The sequence below is a fragment of the Pogona vitticeps genome, chromosome 5 (assembly GCF_051106095.1).
Source record: "Pogona vitticeps strain Pit_001003342236 chromosome 5, PviZW2.1, whole genome shotgun sequence".
NCBI classification, from domain to species: Eukaryota; Metazoa; Chordata; class Lepidosauria; order Squamata; family Agamidae; genus Pogona; species Pogona vitticeps.
Genome location: NC_135787.1, coordinates 27478781 through 27498674, shown reverse-complemented (window position 1 = coordinate 27498674; position 19894 = coordinate 27478781). Strand labels below are relative to the sequence as shown.

The 19894-nt window shown below is 40.1% G+C and overlaps 1 protein-coding gene across 15 annotated transcripts in view; it reads left to right on the top strand.

Moving 5' to 3' along the window:
* Positions 1–19894, top strand: part of CAMK2D (calcium/calmodulin dependent protein kinase II delta) — a 193153-nt gene that overhangs the window by 62805 nt on the left and 110454 nt on the right. The window contains exon 1 of one of the 15 annotated variants that reach the window (XM_078376623.1): positions 2408–2512. The exons of the other annotated variants lie outside the window; for them this stretch is intronic. The gene's annotated coding sequence lies outside the window, so the exon portion shown is untranslated. Of the gene's footprint in view, positions 1–2407; positions 2513–19894 lie in introns of those variants that run through there. 15 annotated transcript variants of the gene reach the window in all.

Here is a 19894-nt window from a genome sequence, read left to right as displayed (position 1 = left end):
CTGAATCTCCATTATATCCTTTTAAAAGGGATTCTTCATCTTTTATTATTATTTTTTAAAGTTTTTTTTAATACCAATAATTTTCTTGTATTTCCCCCATTTCATATAATTCTTGCAATTCAATATCCTTCCATGTTATCTCTTTATTTTGTATTATAATATCTGGGATAACTCCCAGATAACTTCCAGTTTATTGGTAATCCACTTAGTTCCTCAAAATCCTTTAAATGTTTTTGGATCTTATCTGTAACTTTCATTGGGTTTTTTTATCATTAATAAAGCATAGTAGATTTATCTTAGTTTGCCAAAATCCAGTCCCTTTTATTGATTCATCTGTTCTTATTGCATTTGCCAATAATTCCATTATTAATACTGTACATATATAAGAGATAGGAGGCATCCCTGTCTTGATTTCTGACTTAGGTTTATAATTTCCATAATACGAATCAATCGTTTATTTACAGTCAAAGACCAGAAATATGTTACAATTAAAATATAATTTCCATAACACCATCATTTACCATCACTATTGCTTCATTACCAGAATATAATTGTTGCATGACAGTGTTAAATTTTTGTCCCAAGCCCCATTTATTTTATTGATATCTTCAGTGTTGGCCATTCCACACTATCGAAGGCTTTGAAAACATCCAATTATAATATGGCTGCTTTTAATTTATTTTTCTCCACCCATTTTTTTGACACACATCTCTCCCCCGATTTATATTTTGTACCCCTTAAAAAGCGTATTGAAGAGAGAATGGGTATTTTTTCCCCTCATTCTTTAAGAGAATGAGAAGTATCCAGCAATAGTGAGGTAAGATCTCTGATCTGATATGGGCAATGTAAACTCCTGTAGATGGATGGATGGTTGAATGGATGGATGGATAACTAATGAGGCCATTGAAAGTCTGGAAAGAAAAGCTAGTAGGCAAAGCTCTGAACAGAGGGAATCTTTTGCTTTCTTTTCTGTACATGGTAATCCCAGTATATACTGGTTTTCTGGTTTGTGTCCAAAGGGAAGGTGTCATGGTGTCATATTCCAGTGATAGCAGTGGTTATAAGGTAACCCTCCAACTCCAGTATGACAGAGTTTACCATTATTAAGCTTTATTGTCCTCTTTTCTTGGACCTCGCAGCACTAAGCATATTTCCTTGATTCTACGGCAGTGGAGCGAGACCAAATGCCGGAGAAGCCACTTCAAGAGATAAAGGCTGCTAGGTGTGTTTTCAGGACACAGTGTCCCTTCCGAACCAGCCTTGCAATGTTTATTTGCTCTTTTGTTCTGTTTATTTGGAAAATATCCAGTGTTCAGAGGGGGAAAAGCTGTTTGTGTGTTAAAACTAAGACCTGGCTGTGCATTTCATTTTTTGGTTTCATTCAGTGGAAATTGGACTGGGACATGTAAATAAATGCTTGCTACATTACAATTCAGTAACAGTTTGTCACCCTGGCTGGAACAGGAGTCACACAGCTCTATTCAGTCTCTTTGGGAAGAGTTTCCAGCGGGACAAAAGGAAGGAAAGAGAAGGACACCTCTTTTATTTCTAGTTCCCTCAGTGATTTACCCATTTGTGAAAGGGTAATAGATGTATGAAGGACTTCTGGCAAACACAATGGAGAGTACTGCCAAGCCTGGATGGACCAATGATCTGACTGGATATGAAACAGCTTGTTATGCCTCTAGAGGACTGGAGGACTGAGGCTTCGGGCTGCTCGTTTTAGGGCTGATAAGTGCTAAAGTGATACAGCTATACTATTGTAGCATCAAAATAGAAGTTTTTTACTTGTGTGTTCATATACACTAACTCACACATCCTTCTGGAATTCACAGTATATATCTACATCTGTCTGTCTATCTATCTGTTCAGATGCTACACAATTGGTTGGATTCCTTTTGGTGCTCAGTCCTCTTTCATGTATACGTATATTTGAAAGCCTTCTTGCAAGTAGATATTATGGCTCCGTTGTGTGTTTTGTATTTGCATAGGTTTCTGCACACCCACATACCTTGCAAAGTGAATGAGCTACATTATAGTACACTGGAGTGCAAGCTATCAACCTGACTGATAGATGGTTAAATTCTTGCTTACAGGCAATATATTCAGATAATAAATTTGTCTCTGTCCTTCCTCCACAGCCCCACATGCTTCAAGAGCAATACAAATTGGCATTTCCACTTCTCTTAAGCATGGTTTCATGACAGAACTACAAGCAACCTGTTTGCTGCATTAATATTTATCTTGTCTTACTGCAGGAGAGTGAAAGAGATCTCCACACACAAAAGAAAATTAGGTCAGTTAAGAATAAATAACCCGGGAGATAAGCTGTCACAGGAAATGTGTGTGCGTGTGTGCGCGCATTCAGTGTAACTGTCAGTGCATCTCCATTAGTTCATATAGTACAATGTAGTCAGAAGAGTTCATGCCACAGAAAATATAAATTACTGCAGAAGAACAGATGGACCCTGTGCAGATAGAACACTGGCTGTCTTCAAACTACAATTTGCTAGTAAGGAGACAACCTCTGGAGAACAGCCTTCTCTACCTTTTGTAGTTGAAATTGACACATGCCTTCTGTTTGTTTCTCTCTCTCTCTCTCTCTCTCTCTCTCTCTCTCTCTCTCTCTCTCTCTCTCTCTCTCTCTCTCACACACACACACACACACACACACACACACAAATATACAATCTGTGTTTTTTAGTGTGATGTTCTAATACGTTGGCATGTTACGTGCCATCAGATAAAAGTATGTCAAGAATCTTGCAGCAAGATTTCCCTGTGTGAGATTTTTATTTCCAAGAAAACTCAGAGGAAATCTCACAGGATTTATTGGACATTTCATGACCCCTTTTTCTGGAAGAAGTGCCAAGCTGTACAGGATTATTGCTGTTCTGTAGGTAATGGTATCATTCCCACAGAGGGTTCACCTACAGGGCACTAAGGTGCGTGGAATATGGTGGTTTTATGGTGCGCAGCTGATTGGGTGAAAACTGATGCGGGAAGATGTCTCGGCAGGGAGTCTCAGCATGGCAAGACACAGGAAATTGCCAGAAAGAAAAGATTTTGCAAGTATCTGTAACATTCTTCCTTTTGTGTGTGCAAATTCTTTTCCATTTTGTTTGCACATCTCTCTTACTCTGAGCAAGAGTGACAATAACATAGAAGCACTTCTGAGTGTATACCTAGGAACACTCAAAAATGAAAGAAACATGAGGCTAGTTTTGGAAAAAAACATAAGCAACAACACATTCTTTATGCTGTGGTTGTTTCAATGCAGTGTTGTCAAGTAGTCACGATGCAGTTCAAGTTGGTTTGCTAAATGACAGAATAATAAATGTGTATAATTGTTTGCTGCTGTCTTTGCTGGTCTTTTTTGAAGCTTTAACACAATAACCACTGGGAACTTACGTTGCATTTAACAATTTGTTTGGAATTTATTAAGTTGATTCATACTTTAATTAGTTTCTTGGACTGTCTCACAGTATTTAAACTAGTCTTTTTAAAAAACTTGCCCTGTTCACTTAACAGCATCTGTTCTGGATTTGTCTTTAAAATTTAGTGATATTAAATGTCCCAGATTTCCACAATGCTGTCAATATGCTTAGACATTTTTTTTTCCAAAAGTGGGTGGAACAGTGGCAGCTAAAGCCCTCCGGCCGCCTGAGACGAGAGTCATGGTGATACCTGCCCCATATGATGTTCTGCCTCTTCACCATGATGGCATGGGCAGCTTCCTTGGACACACTCCACAAAAATGACTGGCCATGAGGTAGAATCCCTCAGTACCAGGCATTTAGAACCTGATGGTTCTGTGCACAGTTTTGAAGCCTGCTTTGTGCTACCCCTGCTTTCCATTGAGCCTACCTACCATTTGTCTTGATTCAAGAGAGAGGGGGGGGAGGAGGGGGAGCCTTGCAGCAAAACCAGCAAGGATTCTGGTGGCACCTTAAAAATGCACATATTTTATTTTATTTTTTAAGTGGTCTGGAGTCCCTAAAAGCTTATGCTAAAAAAAAATTTGCCAGCTTTGAAGATGTTGCAAGACTTGGCATTGCCAAGTAGCCGATATTGCTCTCCACACAGCTGGCAGGCTGCAGATGCCTGGTGCTTGTGTGATGGATGTGGGTGCCAGTGGCCATTGGTCAAGAGCAAGGCTCTTGGGTGGCAACAGGGACTCTTCCACTGTCAGGGAAGTGATGTGTCACTTGTCATGTTCTGCTGCTTAAGGCACACCAGCCCTGGGAATCAGATATAAAATCGTGACACAGTTTATGCTGAGGGAGGTCCAGGCGAGGCATGTGTGCTACTGGCCTTCAGAATAGCCCTTATGTAATTTTAGCCCTTCTTTATAAAATCAGGAGCAAAAGCAATGATTGTCCAAAAGGACAGTGAGATTAACAGAACAAACCCTTATGTGTTTGCTTATCTAGAAGTCTGTTGTTCACCAAGATTTATTTTTTAGTAAATTTGCTAGACTGAAGGCTTGCGGAAATTAGGAAACATGTATGATAATCTAATGCTATTTCATCCAGTTTTCCTCTCTCACATGCGTGCCAACCTCCTTCTCTTAATGACAATAAAGGAAACTTATTTCCCCTTAGTCTTTTTAGTATCATTCGCACACATGGTTTCCTGGAATCCACTTTGTACTACTGAGTCATCTCTTATATGGAAGGAGCGAGAATTTAAGATGTTGGAATAAACTCTAATTTAGATACCAAAGAAGTAACAAAGCCAAGGTTGTTTAAGCATGACTCATGTCATGATTTATAAGCCGGGAACAACGTCTTTCAGTGGGCTTGCTTCAGGCTTGAGACCTGAAGTCATTAGAAGTTTCACTGAAAAGATGATATAAAATTTATATGAAATATAAAAATTAAATTGGTTGCTATTTCATTAGGGTATCGGAGGCTGAACACAAACATGTCTAAATTGTAAATAGATATAGAAGTAATTCGTCACGTGTATGGAATGTTAATTAATCACACTGAACTTGTGTTATCTGTCTGTTCTGGCACCAAGTGATAATAACTCAGGCCTCAGCGTATTAACACCCTCAGGTGCCACCTAGCTGAAGTGCCTCACTCAGTTCTGGGATGAGGCAGGTACCCTGTAGAGTTTTAACCATATGTCAGGCTGCTGGTAAGGAAGCAAGGACTGGAATTGACCTTACATTGAATAACGTACAGTGGTGCCTCGGCTTACGAACGTGCCTACTTACACCCATTTCAAGTTACAACCAGCTCCGGCCGCAAAATCTTGCTTCTACTTGCGACCGGAGCTTGCAGGGGAAAATGGCGGGAAATTCAAATTTCTAACTTTAAATGGCGAAGAGGGTGCTTCTTTGTAGCTCTTTCGCTCCAGAGAGTGTGAATCGGAGGAGGCTTGGGACTGCCTCATTTCTGCTTCTGAGTGAGCATGTGTGTGTGTGTGTGTGTGTGTGTGTGTGTGTGTGTGTTTGCAGGGAGGCTTTGAGGTGCCTGGTAAGCTAAGGTGCTGTTTTCTGCTTTTTAAAAACTGTTCTAGGTGTTTTTGCAGCATGCTTTTGGGCTGGGGGGTTATGTTTCTGTGCTGTCATGGGTCTTGTTTTTGTTTCTTTGTTTTTACCCCATTTCCGATGGGTCTTGGGGTTTTTTGTTCCTTTTTGGAGTGTTTTTCCCCATTTCCGATGGGTCTTGGGGGGGTTGTTTGTTTTTTTGTTTCCCCCATTTCCGATGGGTCTGGGGGGGGGGTTGGTTGTTTTTTGGGTTTTCCTCCCCATTTCCGATGGGTCTTGGGGGGTTTGGTTGGGGGGGTTGCCCATTTCCGATGGGTCCTGCATGCTTTTTCCTTTGTTTTCTTTGCATTTCCGACCTGCCCCCTTTGTTCTCTGTGCATTTCCAATCCGCTCCATTTGTTTTCTGTGCATTTCCAATGGGTCTTGCACACTTGATTGCTTTTCTTTTTCTTTTTCCCTTCATCCGGAAGGGATTAATCACATTTCCAATGAGTCTTGCAGTGATTTTTTTGGGGTGTGTGTGATTTTTTTTCCTTTGGCCGGAATGGATTAATTTCATTTCAGTGCATTCTTATGGGAAATGGTGCTTCGATGTACGACCATTTTGAGTTACGTCCATCTTCTGGAACGGATTGTGGTCGTAAGTCGAGGCACCGCTGTATTTGTTTCCCTCTTATAACTTAAAAATGAGTAAGATAATTCATATAGGCTACTAGAAGTAAAAATATGGTTAATAGAATGGCACCCTTTTACAATGTGCTGTTGTTGCGTGCTGTTAAGTTTCCTTTAACTTATGGTGACTCTGTGAATGAGAGATCTCCAGAACGCCCACCTCATATTTGGTCTTCCTCTTCTGCTGCCTTCAGCCTTTACCAACATTATTGTCTTTTCCACAGAATCTTGCATTCTCATGAGATGTCCAAAGTAGGACAGCCTCCGTTTAATCATTTTTACCTTCAGAGATAATTCAGGCTTGATTTGCTCTAGGACCCTTGTATTCATCTTTTTGTTAGTCCAGGGGATGTGGAAAGCTGTCCTCTAACACCACCACATTTCAAACAAACCAATTTTCCCCTGTCAACTTTCTTTACTGTCCAGCTTACACACCCACACATTGCGGATACATGCCTTTTACAACATACCCTCCCAACTTATACCTATCCCTTCCCCCAAGTTGCTTCTAAATAATATATGACTCTTATGTGAGAAGTGCAACAGAAGGCATGTTGAAGGAGATAGTTAAAAACAGCCTTCTATTTCTGACTTCTGTGAAGATCAAGGTGCAACAGCAACAGGTTTATTCTGGCATTGTCACCAACTTGTGCTGCTTTCCAGATGTCCACAGGATCTTTGCAAAACGGGACAAGATTAGGCTAGTTTAGGAACAGTGCAGAAAAGGCAAACTGTAGCTGGTGATTAGTAATAAAACAAGTCTCATAAAGCATAGTTTTAAACTACCAGGTATCTCACTAATCCAACCCAGTGGTAAAAGCTGCTTGCTGAATACAAAAGATTACAGACCATGAATTGTTAGTAATAAATTAACTAAGATCAAGCAAATGATTGGTGCTTCAACACTGGAGGAGGAGGAAATATTGCTTTATTCCTAGCTGGGAATATAGCACCATGATTGCAATGAGAACATTTGGGCTGTTTCTCAGGAACCATTCTAGTTTATATTGTTATTTTATTGTCATTAATTTGATCTCTGTTCTTAACTTGCTTGTGACAGCCCAGGTGGGTTAATAATTCACATTCAAAACATATTTATAAGCACAGCCATGCACAATAGACACTCTGCAAAAATGACGTGTGCAATTGCTGTTGCACTTACAGTGAATTTAATACAATACTGGCCTTTGTCTCTAATTCAGTGTTATCTTTATCATAAAGGTCAGTAAGAGTGATGCAGTTATCAGCTTAAGGCATTTGAAAGTCAAGGAGCAGTGCTTTCTTTTTCTTCTGGAAAAAAGGTGGACACAAAGTTGAGCCTTCTCACTGACTTCATGCTGAACACTGTCAAACTATGAAATCACAGGAATACTTGATATATATCCAAGTAATATATTGATACATCCAATTGAGAGTACTCTCTTCAGAAACTGGAATTGCTCTCTCAGAATACTGGAAAAAGTGGGAGAAAGCAGACATGGATTTATTATACTGGCCTTATGAAATGTTTTGCTTTTCCAAAAACACAACATATACCTGTGTTTCACAATGAGCCTCTGAACTGCAGTTTTTTAATGCTCATTTTTAGCTCACAAAAAGTGATGCAGTTTAATTGGTTTAAACCCACCTCCTGCATATCTCTCTGTCTTGGTATTTTGGGCCATGATGATGTGATTCATATGTGTCTTAGTAGATGTTGTTATGTGTGCGAAAGTATATTCTCTTCCAAACCAGGCCTTTCTTTGTGCTTCTAGTCTGCCTAGCTGTTTCCCCCGTTCTGCCACCAGAGGCTTGTCTTGGTTAAACCACAGGTACCTCTCTTGCTAGTTATTGCTTAAATTTGATTGTGTACATCCTTTCAGTACATCTCATCTTCTTTTTTCCTCTTGGTATTTACTGTACAAACCGTAGCTTCCCTTAGGTATGTACATGGTTTGAGACACTAATGCCAGGTTCTGGTCTTGTGATATGCTCAAGTCCTTGTTATGAATTCCCTAATGCTACGATAACAGGACAACATGATGGAAAAGAATTATGACACTATCATGAGTTATCAGAGGCCTGCTCACCCCCTTTCTTGGCCAGTGTCAGCATAAAGGAAACGAGTCTGTCATGTGGTACATGGTGTGCATGCTCTGGGGATGCTCTTGCAGATGTGGCCTCATCTGATGATACTCTTAACATTCCCACATGGAAATAACAAATATTGCAGCAGCATGCAGCAAGTTGTAAGACCAAAGAAAGGGAGGTATTTGAAAAGTTGCCAAAAGAATAGCAAGTGAAAGAAATTTACATATGGAGGGGTAAGAACCGGCATCTTGTTTTGCATCAGTGATTTGTGCTTCCTTTTCAAGAAACAGCTTGGGTATTTTCTCTGCTCCTGCATTGGCTAATTTGAAACAGGAAATTACATGAATAAGAGTCAATAAAAAGGGCAAGAGTCATTTTGGAATTAGAGACTGCTGTATTAAAAAGCCTATAATTCTTCCAAAGATTCATTTTAAGAGGTGTTTATTAGGAACAGCACACTGTGTTCAATGATTAAATTTCTATGACTGAATTATTCTTACACGAAATATTTCCTGTAATTTTCAACAGGGAACTGGCTGTGTAGATAGACCATAACTCAGTTGACTGCCCATTATGTGGCTCATTACAGTTTAACAGACTTCTGAAGTTGATTTTTAAGAGCAAGGGTGGCACAAATTATTTTCTCATTTTAGGAAAGGTAAATATTCTCCTCTCTACTTTATAATATGTTAGATAAGGAAAAGCAGGAGAGTTCATCAGTCTGCACCACATACTAAAGACCATTTCCCCCTCTCTAAGATTTGTAAAATACCACATTCAGCATTTATTTATATCTGTTTTTTAATGATGGTGTGCATGCTACATTTCAGCAATAAATTGGAAGTCTTTTAACAGAATTATAATCCAATCAGAAATAAATTTAATAAAATTAAAATTATTCAAGCATTTGGACCATCTTGTGTTGGAGTAGCCACTTTCACATCGGGTTTCCTTCTGTGCCAGTGGTTTGATACTTAGAGGCTGCTGGAATAGAAGCAAAAATTACTATAGTGGTAAAATGGCAGATCCAACTATACTATACATACTTACTAAGGAGCTATACATACTTACTGAGGAGCAACTATACATACTTACTGAGGAGCAAGCTTGACTAAATTCAGTGGCTGAAATCTTGTTGCTTAGTCTATTACAGTGGACCCTCGACTTACAGACGGCTCAACTTCCAGACTTTTCCAGTTACAGACTTTTCTGGCTGCAAAATTTAGGTTCGACTTGCAGCCGGAGAATCGACTTACAGACCAGAAAAAAACCAAAATGGAACAAAAACGGAACAAAAACGTCCGGTTATGGATTAATCGGTTTTCAATGCATTGTAGGTCAATGGAGATTCGACCTACAGACTTTTCGACCTGCAGCCACCATTCCAATACGGATTAATTCTGTAAGTAAAGGGTCCACTGTAAGTTGCAGCCAGAGCAGGCCTATTGAATCAGTGGAGATGAGTCAGTTCTTCAGTAAGTTCGGATGATTCAATGGGTCTATTCTGCAACTTACTGCACTAAGCAACAGAATTTCAGCCAGTGGGATTTACCTTAAATAGACATTCATAGGATTGAATTGTTAGGCAGTGAAGCTTTTCCTACTGGTTACCAACATGCCAAGGAAAATATCACATACTCCCTTTTCTGTATGTCAGACTATTGACCCAGAAGGAGTTGGATTCGATGATCCATAGGATCCCTTCCAGCTCTGCAGTTCCAAGATGATGATGATGATAGCAAGTTGCAATTAGAGTAGGCCCACTAAATCAATGGGAATTTGGTAGTATAGTAAGTCACAGTTAGAGTAGCCCAATTTGAATGAATGGCACTTATGGAGGACTTGACTCATTAAAAGCCCACTGTTTCAATGGCCCTGTTCTTTTGCAACTTACTATACTAAACAACAAAATTTCAGCTATTGTGTTGTAAATGCTTGGCTGATCCTAACAAACGTTTTGTTTGTTCCTCCTAAATGTTACTGTAATGGACAATGCAATCACATTTGCAAGTGTTTTTGTTCTGGTTGTTGTGGGTTTTTCGGGCTTCTTGGCTGTGTTCTGAAGGTGGTTTTTCCTAACGTTTCACCTGTCTCTGTGGCCGGCATCTTTTGTTCTGCTATTTAGAACTGATAATGAAAATGAAAGCCACAAAGAGGCTTAGTCAGATGTTACTTGTCATGACATAAGTGATCATACATTATAATCCACTTCATCCAATGCACCAGGTATTCTCCTGAATTACAAATATATACATAAGTGCACATATATGTGCCCCCATGAATATATATGCACATGCATGTGCGCACACACTCTTGCCTGAAAGCAAGGAATTTTACAAGACTTGAAAATACCTTGTTGGGTTGTCTTCTAGAGCAGAGGCACTCTGAACTGACAAGAACAAAGAATTTAATATTGTCAGCTGCCAGGAGAAATGTGGCCTATAAATGCTACAAATAAATAGATAGACAGATAGATGGAGATTTGTTTTTGCATACTTGTAACAGCTATGATTATATACATATTTATAAAACAGCGTAACACTTCATGCACCTTGTGAAGTTTAGTATAGTATTCAAAAACAGATCTTGTAATGAAGTCATCAGCCTTGTTGTAACAGAATAACATAGCCCTGTGGAAACTGGAAATAAATGTGCCTCCAATTATATTTGTTCTGATGGTTACTGCTTTGTTTACCACAAACAAAACATACCTTCCATTGTGGAGAGGGCAAATCCAGCTGAAATTTGATCCTCATCGCTCCTTGTCCATCCCAAAGCTTACTTGTACACAAACACTCTGCCTTCCTCCCCTTCTGTAGAGTGTTCTCATGTTTATATTTTGCTCCATTTCAGCAGAGATGGATGGAAATAACAAATTAAACAGGAAGCCATGGAATATTAGTTACTCATCTGTCTTTGTATTTCGTATAAGAGACCTCTCCCAACAGGTCACATAAGTATCAAAGTGTATAGCATAGCTGTAATTCCAATTTCAAATGAAACACAGCACTTCTACCTGTACAGAAAAAGGGCAGTATGCACACACGTAACACACTAACATATATGTATATATAGCAGCTGTCAGGTTTGATTGCAATGATGCTTTCTAAATTAGGTTGCCCAGTCATTCTTGTATGTAGTCTTCCTGTAAGTCTTAAGAGCATGTCCTCTAAGGATTCATTGCTGGTTATTATGTAGTTTTACAAGAACAGTGATATTGTAATAGATTTGTATTTTGAAGGATCTGAATGTCTAATGTACTGTTCATTAAATGTACCAAATAATCTAATCTACAAGGATTTTCATCATCTCTCCCTATATAAAGGAAAAGTAAATTGTATGTTTAATCCTATAGAGAGGTCTTGTTTTGAGCCAGGGTTCAGCACTGGAATATGATTTGGATACTAGAAGTCAAGTCAAAAACGTGTTAAGCAAATCTGAAGTGTGCTTCTAGTTAACCACACATCTAGCTAGTGTACATCTGGGATAAGGAAATAAAGTTTTCCTGCCAAGACACATCGCTTCCAAGGATTTGTTTTCTCAATATTTATCATTTGCAGTTTCCCTTCAGGACCTAGCTTTACTCCACAACAATTTTCCTCCTTAAATATATAAACTGGTTGTCGTGGGACTCACATGCCCACTGGGGGAATCTCATCCTTCTAAAACGTTTCTGGTTCTGAAGTAATACAGTAGTCTGTAAAGTGAAATGAACCATGTTCTAGCAATACATACCAACCAATGAAGGCATCGTTAAAGCGAAACAAAGAATCCCTTGGCTATGATACACAGTAAGCAAATCCACAGATTTATTTTGTTTTTTTAATCTGCTGGAGGGAGTAACTGGGAATACTGGCCTCACGTTTTCATCTGTGCAACATTTATTTTTAGAATCAGTGTCACTGAGAACCATCTTTCTGCTCAGATGTTATTTCTGGAACTGGAAATTGCATTAGTGTTTTGTGACCTGGAATTTGAAGCTTCTTTGGAGTGTGAATATGCAGGAGCTGGAAAATTAAACATACCACAGAGGCAATAGGACACACCAGGTAAAACAGAGTACTGTGAACTGAGAATAGAAGGAGATACTGTAGGCTGATATTTTGGGTACCAATTTTCAGATTTTGTTTTGCAGGTGAGATATTCTTCAGTTTTGCAGATGAGAAAACAGGTCTATTTACGTCTCTGCTTTATTGAACAGTTAAACATTCTGGGAGGTATAGATTCCAAAAGTAATTTTTTCCTAGTTCTAGGCTGAGGGCCAGTAAACACCAGCTCATTTCCTTGTTACTGTCCCTGCGTGGAAAACGAGCTTCCATACAGGTACACAAATCTCCCCTTTGTGAAATATCCCTTCTCAACAAGTGAAGGGTAATGTACAGACACTTCAGCAGGTCCAAAATGCAGTAGCCAGACTAATTTCTGGGACTACTAAATTTGATCATATACGTATCCCCAGTTTTGGCTCACCTTCTTTGGCTTCATGACAGTGTCTGTGCTCAATTCAGGTTGCTGGTTATGACCTATAAAGCCCTTAATGGTTTGGGACCTCGATATTTATTGGAACATCTCTCTGAGAAATTAGCTACTTTCTTAATCAGAAGTGATCACTTCTCTCAATCCATGTTGCTAAAAGTGGCCACACTAAAGGAGGCCAGAAAGGCAACAAGGAATCGGGCCTTCTTGGTGATTGCCCCCCCCCCAGGTCTTTGATGTAAAACTTCTAATTGAAGCCAGGCTCTTTCTGTCCTCATATTCAGGAAATAAGTGAATTATACAAAGACACCTTCTATAACTTATCCATTGGATGCTGCTAATTTTTTTTCTTGTGTTCTCTTTTTATATGAATTTTAGATCTATATCAGTGACCTGTTACATTGATTGTCTTGTTATGTGGGGTTGTGTTGGGTTCTGAGTTCTTTATTTTGTGAACCACCCAGAGTAGAGTTTCCATGAAAGGGGTGGCATATAAATCAGTGAATGAATGAATGAATGAATGAATGAATGAATGAATGAATGAAAGATATCATCCTTGCACTTTTGCCCCCTCACACATGCATTCTTCCCCTAATGCAAGCAGAGAGTAATGGGATGTGAAGACGTATACTACTAGTAGTGTTATAACCTGAGCCAAAAACAGAGTCTTTCTGGGGACAGGATGTTCTTCAGCAGCCAGTCATAGCTCAAGTTTGTAAGCCTTTGGGAAAGAAAAACTCAAGAAATTGGTAGTTATGTTTTTGGCCTCTGTGGTTTTATTTCCTGATCTTTGGAGTGTGTGCAGGGAGAACTGAGTGTGAGACTCAAAATGTTGCTTTGGATCTTCTTCCCACAGATTTTTTTAAAAGAAAGATTTGATTTGCACAGAGCCTTCCTTGTTCACATCAGAAGCAATCCAGTAGCACTTCCATCATCGCCACCACCATCATCTTAGAACTGCAGAGCTTGAAGGACCCTGTGGATCACTGAGTTCAGAGTGGAAGGATCAGACAGTGGGACACTCTTGTTACCTAGAGGATGCACAAATGTGTTCAAAGTCTATTAAACGGTCCTCATTCTTTGAGGAGGTTCCCTCCATGCCCCTGCATACAGTGTGAGCCACCTTTGTTAAACTGAAAATGCTGTTGGGCTTTATATATTATGGCCACTAAGAACAGTGCTATTCTATCCCTGCATCCATGTGACAAAAGTTGTGGTGCATTTGACATTAGAAACGGGAGGTAAAGGTTCCCCTTGACATTTAGTCCAATCATGTCCAACTCTAGGGCGCGGTGCTTATCCCCATTTCCAAGCCATAGAGCCAGCGTTTGTCCGAAAACCGTTTCCATTGTCACGTGGCCAGCATGACTAGACATGGAACACCGTTACCTTTCCACCATGGTGGTCCCTATTTAGCTACTCACATATTTACATGCTTTCGAACTGCTAGGTTGGCAGTTGCTGGGACAAGAGACGGGAGCTCACTCTGTTGCGTGGATTCGATCTTACGACTGCTGGTCTTCCAACTTTGCAGCACAGAGGCTTCTGCAGTTTAACCCTCAGCGCCACCACGTCCCTTAGAAACAGGAGGACACATGTTCAAAAGAATCCCCAAGGGCTGCAATGAGACCTGATTTCCCGCCCCCAAACTACAATAGATATTATGCAGTGTACAATATCCTCTTGTGGGCCAGAGATGTCTCTGGCCTAAAGATGAACAGAATACTTATTAAATTCCTTGTTCTCAATGCTTTAGGCTGTCTCAACTTGACAAGGCACCTTAGCAAGTATTTTATGGTCCTATTTGATTTTCTGCCTCTAGCCAAGGGGAAGAAAAAGTTTTCTTGTCCCACCCTGCACATTCTCTATTATTTCTTGTGTCCCTTCCCTTTGAGCAACGCTCAAACACACGCACACAGCAAGCATAAAAAGATAGAAGCAAGTCCAGTGATTCAGATTCTTGAAAGGCAACAATCATGTAATAGCACAAATTGCTCAGGTTTTGCTCAAAAATGAGGTGGTTTGCACAAAACATCATTCTCATCTGTGAATTCTACAAAATCCTTGGTCTTGTTGCTGACAAAGAGAAGATTGCAGTTCTTTTTGTGCAAGGAGAAGGCAAACAAAGATTTACACCACCTTGCTTGATACTAGCTGTTGCCTATCCTAGTTTTAAAGCCTATAATAATATTATGAACTTCATGGAATTGTGCTCTTACCAGTGTATTTCGCATAACTCAAGACACTTATTTCTTTATAGCTTGCTAGTTTCAGCTCAGAACTATGCAGTTTTCACTATTCGATTTAAATACACAGAGTGTGGTATTTTATGGACAATTTTGTTAACATCCCTTTTCAGTCAGAGTAGAATGGGTGCTTTGGATCTCACTTCCATCTGGTTTAGCTTCTTGACAATAATAGGAGGATGTCGCAATGGCCTGCTTTGCTGAACAGTGAGAACAATGTGTGTGGCAAGGATTTCTGATTCATTTATGCGTCTGCCATTATTATTTTTAATTTTTAAACCAGACTTAAAATGTGAAGCTTTTATGGTGTGCAATCCTACAATTCTTTACGTTAATATAGGTTTCGTCTTTTAAAGAGCAGCATTTCATAGGAGACCTAGTAAGACTAAGTGGGAACAACCTTAGGAAAGTACTCACAGACTGATAAATGTGACAAACACACCCTGTTTCAGAATTCTTCTGAAAACAAATGCACATTTCTGAAGAACACTTCTTTGCATACGTTCCTGCCTGTACCCTGATACTTTTTTGCATGTTCACCGACATAATTGTTATTTAATAAATAGGCTTCTTCTCATCAATGGAATTTTTTCTGATAGGTTCCAAACTGTGGTAGTTTCCGAAGTAGTAGCTGTGCTAGTCTGTGCAAGTAGAGCCGAACAAAAACAGAACATCATCATCAACATAACAGAAGAACACAGTAGCACCTTAACAACTAATTTTTATGTTACAGTGTTAGTTTTCCTAGGTTAATCCATTTCATCAGATATACTAGAGCTTAAATGAATTAATCCATGAAAGCTTACATCAAAATATAAAAGTTAGTCTTTAAAGTGCTACCCTGTTCTTCTGGTTTTTTGTTTGTTTGTTTGTTTGTTTTTTTGTTTCAATTTTGTCTGTGTATGCTCCTTCGCGAAATCTCCTTGGCTTCACCCTCTTTCCAGGGCCTAATGAGGACTGTTCTTTCTCATATCTTTTATTTTTTAAGTACTTGTCTATCTGAAGTGTTTGCTCTGATATTGCCCTTTTCCCAATTTATATTGGGTGTTTATCTTCTGTTTTTGAAATATTATTGTTACCGCTGCTTTCAATGTCTTTTCTTTTCTTTTCCTGTTTGTGTGCATTTATTCCTCATTTTGTTATGTTTATTAGTTGTATATATTATCTTGCTACAGAGCAAAGCATAAATTAACTTAACTTGAAACAAATTTACCCTTTTTAAAGAAAACTTTACACCTCAAGATAAACAGTTGTTCATTTCCCACATCTGGTATGTGATACATATGCAATACATATGTCTCATATTAGTTGAATTAATTAGATTTCATGAATAAAAACTTGTATACAGCTCCCATGCACAAAAACAACTTGAGGTACACTGTGTACTCTAATTTAGGATCTGCTGATGCTTTTATCCAACGGTGCATTAGAGAAAATTGGCTGTCATCCTGGCATCCTGTTTTTGCTTACAAACATCCATTATGCTTTTGCAGTATCATTGGGAAAGTTGTCTGGATAATAATGGCTACCTTACAAATACTTAGAAACAGGAAACATTGGGAAAATTGGTCTCTGTTGAGGATAAAAAAAAACACAATGAAAAAAACTTTTTTCTTAATGTCAGTAGTTGTTGATATATTAGAAGACTGTCTTTATTCTTTCGACACAGGCGCTTCCCCTTCACTACCTCCCTGGAGAACAGATTAAATAAAGAATGTTTCAAATGTTTCCCTAGGAGAAGGTGATGTTTACTGAAGTATTTGGTTTGCATAAGGACAATATTTGTGAGAATTCCAGGAGTGAATGTTGTCCAAAATTGGGTCTCAAGAAAGTAGGAATGATGGTTCAAGAGGTCTGTTCTTTCTGCTTGAGATAATTTGTGCAATACAGCTTTCTGGACCCAGAGCTTTGAGAACAGTGTGTTGTGGCATGAATAAATAAGCTGCTTTTGAATTCTTGAATAAATGAAGGCTAAAAATGGCTGGTTTTGTGAAATGCTGTTCTTTCCGGAAGAAGAAAACAAGGGCAGCTGAGTTTGTTGACAGTTTGCTGCATTAGAGTGGTCAGGTGGTTGATAATTGACACACGATTGTCTGCCCAGTTGGGATGAAGCTCTTCTGCAAAATACAGTTTGACCACTGAAAAAAAATAATAATTTATGTACTGGTTTTACTGATGATATCGCTCTGGTATAGAGTCTTCAAGAAGAATGGCAGTGTGGATGATTTGGTAGCCTGCTCTGTGACCTGTTCATTATTATATTTTTATCCCATCTTTATCTTTGAAAAGGAGCTTGTGACCACTAAACCACTCTCAAAGCACCATTTAAACTAAACCACTCTCAAAGCACCATTTAAACTTCATGTTGTCTTGTTGATTTTTAAAAGTTTTTTGCCCAGATCTACAGAGTCACCCTGAGTACAGTAGTTCCATAGGACAATGGGGCTTTGGGTTCCTTATGGCCGAACTCTTTCGAAAGTGAGAAAAGAGAGTTTTAGAGTCAGGTTTTTTTGGGGGGGGGGTTGTGTGTGTGTATGGCAATAACACTGCCACTCAGAGCTGACAGTATTGGGTTAGAGATTAACTGATGGACTACAGTGGGGTCTTGACTTGCGAACTTAATCTGCATTGGAAGGCGGTTCGCAAGTCAAAAAGTTCGCAGGTCAAAATCTGCATTCCCATAGGAATGCATTGAAAACCATTTGATCCATATCCGCTCTCCATAGGGCGGCGCGGGACCCTGAGGAAGGGAAGGGAAGGGAAGGGGTGCCGTCAGTCAGGGCATTCATTACCTCAGGTCCCGGCGGTGGCCCACAGGTCCCGGCGGTGGCGGCGGCCTTGGCGGGAGGAGAAGGGGAGGCACCGGAGAGCATCCACCCTCGCATGGGGAAACTGAGCTGCTCCCGCTCCCGTGGCCCTCGGCAGCCCCGAAGGAAAGCGGGCAGGGGGCGGGTTGGCGGGCAGCCCGGACCTCGGCGCAAGGACAGGTCGTGCATGGCGTGGAGCCTGCCGGTGCTCTCCTGCACCCGGGCCCTGCGGACAGAGAGGTACGCAACTCAAAAAGTTCGCAAGTCAAGCCATTCGCAAGTCAAGACCCCAATGTATCTCAGTATAAAAAAACTCCCTTTGATCCCTGGTCTTGGATTTCTAGGTGTTGTTAGACCACACCACCTAGAATTTGTGACAATTGACCGTGTTTGATGGAATTTCCAATAGTTGATGTTCCAGGTAATCTGGACATCAGTTTTTCAGACTCATTATGTTCATGAAATTAAGTGAAGAAGCAGGAAGGAAGTGGAGCAGTCCTCTTCTGTTTTCAGCCAGGTTTCTAGATATGGCCTTTCCCACAGAACACATTCAGAGCCTGAGATTTGTTTCTAAGGATTCATTGAACCTCTCTGAAATCACTTAATTTTCTTTTGCTGCTTTCTTGTCCATCAATCTTGTAGCCAGTTCCCTGTTTCTTATATATAATACGTTGGCCAAAGTCTTATTGCTTGGCGTAGTAAATTGCATTAATGGATTGCTGCGTTGTCGTGGCGAAGGGGCTTGAGTAATTCAGACAAGCTATGGGCTATGCCGTGGAGGGACATCCAAGATGGAGATGGCAAATAGAAGGGGAAGATATGGAGGCAGTGACAGATTTTACTTTCTTGGGTTCCATGATCACTGCAGATGGTGACAGCAGCCACGAAATCAAAAGACGCCTGCTTCTTGGGAGGAAAGCGATGAAAAACCTAGACAGTGTCTTAAAAAGCAGCGACATCACCTTGCCGACAAAGGTCCGCATAGTCAAAGCTATGGTTTTTGCAGTAGCAATGTATGGAAGTGAGGTAAAGGTAAAGGTATGGAAGTGAGAGCTGGACCATAAAGAAGGCTGACGGCTGATGAATTGATGCTTTTGAATTGTGGTGTTGGAGGAGATTCTTTAGAGTCCCCGGACTGCAAAGAGAAAAAAACCAATCAATTCTGAAGGAACTTAACCTTGAGTGCTCACTGGAAGGAGAGATCCTGAAGCTGAGGCTCCAATACTTTGTCCATTTCATGGAAAGAGAAGACTCCCTGGAAAAGACCCTGATGTTGGGACAGTGTGAAGGCAAGAGGAGAAGGGGACAGCAGAGGACAAGATGGATGGACAGTGTCATCAAAGCTACCAACATGAATTTGGCCCAACTCCGGGAGGCAGTGGAAGACAGGAGGGCCTGGCATGCTCTGGTGCAGGGGGTCATGAAGAGCTGGACACGACTTAATGACTAAATAACAACAGGCCCATTGAATCAGTGGGGATTTCACGAGTCAGCTCCTCCTTAAATTCCATTTATTTAAATGGATTTATTCTGGTTTCAACTTTGGGCACTAAGCAGGAAGATCTGAGCCATTGAAATGTAATACATATACAATGGTGCCTCCCTTAGCGATGTTAATCCGTTCCGGAAAAAACATTGCTAAGTGATTTAATCGCTAAGCGATTTTAAAGAGCCCTTAGGAACGTATTAAAATGTGTTTAATACGTTCCTCTGGGCTAAAAACTTACCTTAAAGCGAAATTCCTCCATTGCGGCGGCTATTTTGGGTGCTTCTACAGCGAGGCAAAACAGCGGTGGCCATTTTGTTTTTGCAGCGGCCATTTTGGAACTGCCGATCAGCTGTTTAAAAAAGTTTGCTTTGCCATGATCGCTTCCCCGCCATCATCGCAAAGCAAATTTTAGCCATAGAGGACATCGCTAAGAGATCGCTCCAGCAATGGCCAAAAGTCCATTACAAAGCGATTTCGTCACTCAACAGAGCGATCGCTAAGCGAGGCACCACTGTACATGTATTATTCCTTATAAATCAATATATTGCTTAGCTTAATTTGATAGTACTTTTTCTGCTTGATGCTTTCAGTAACATAAATATGGATACATTTTTCCAAGCAGTTATCATCATGA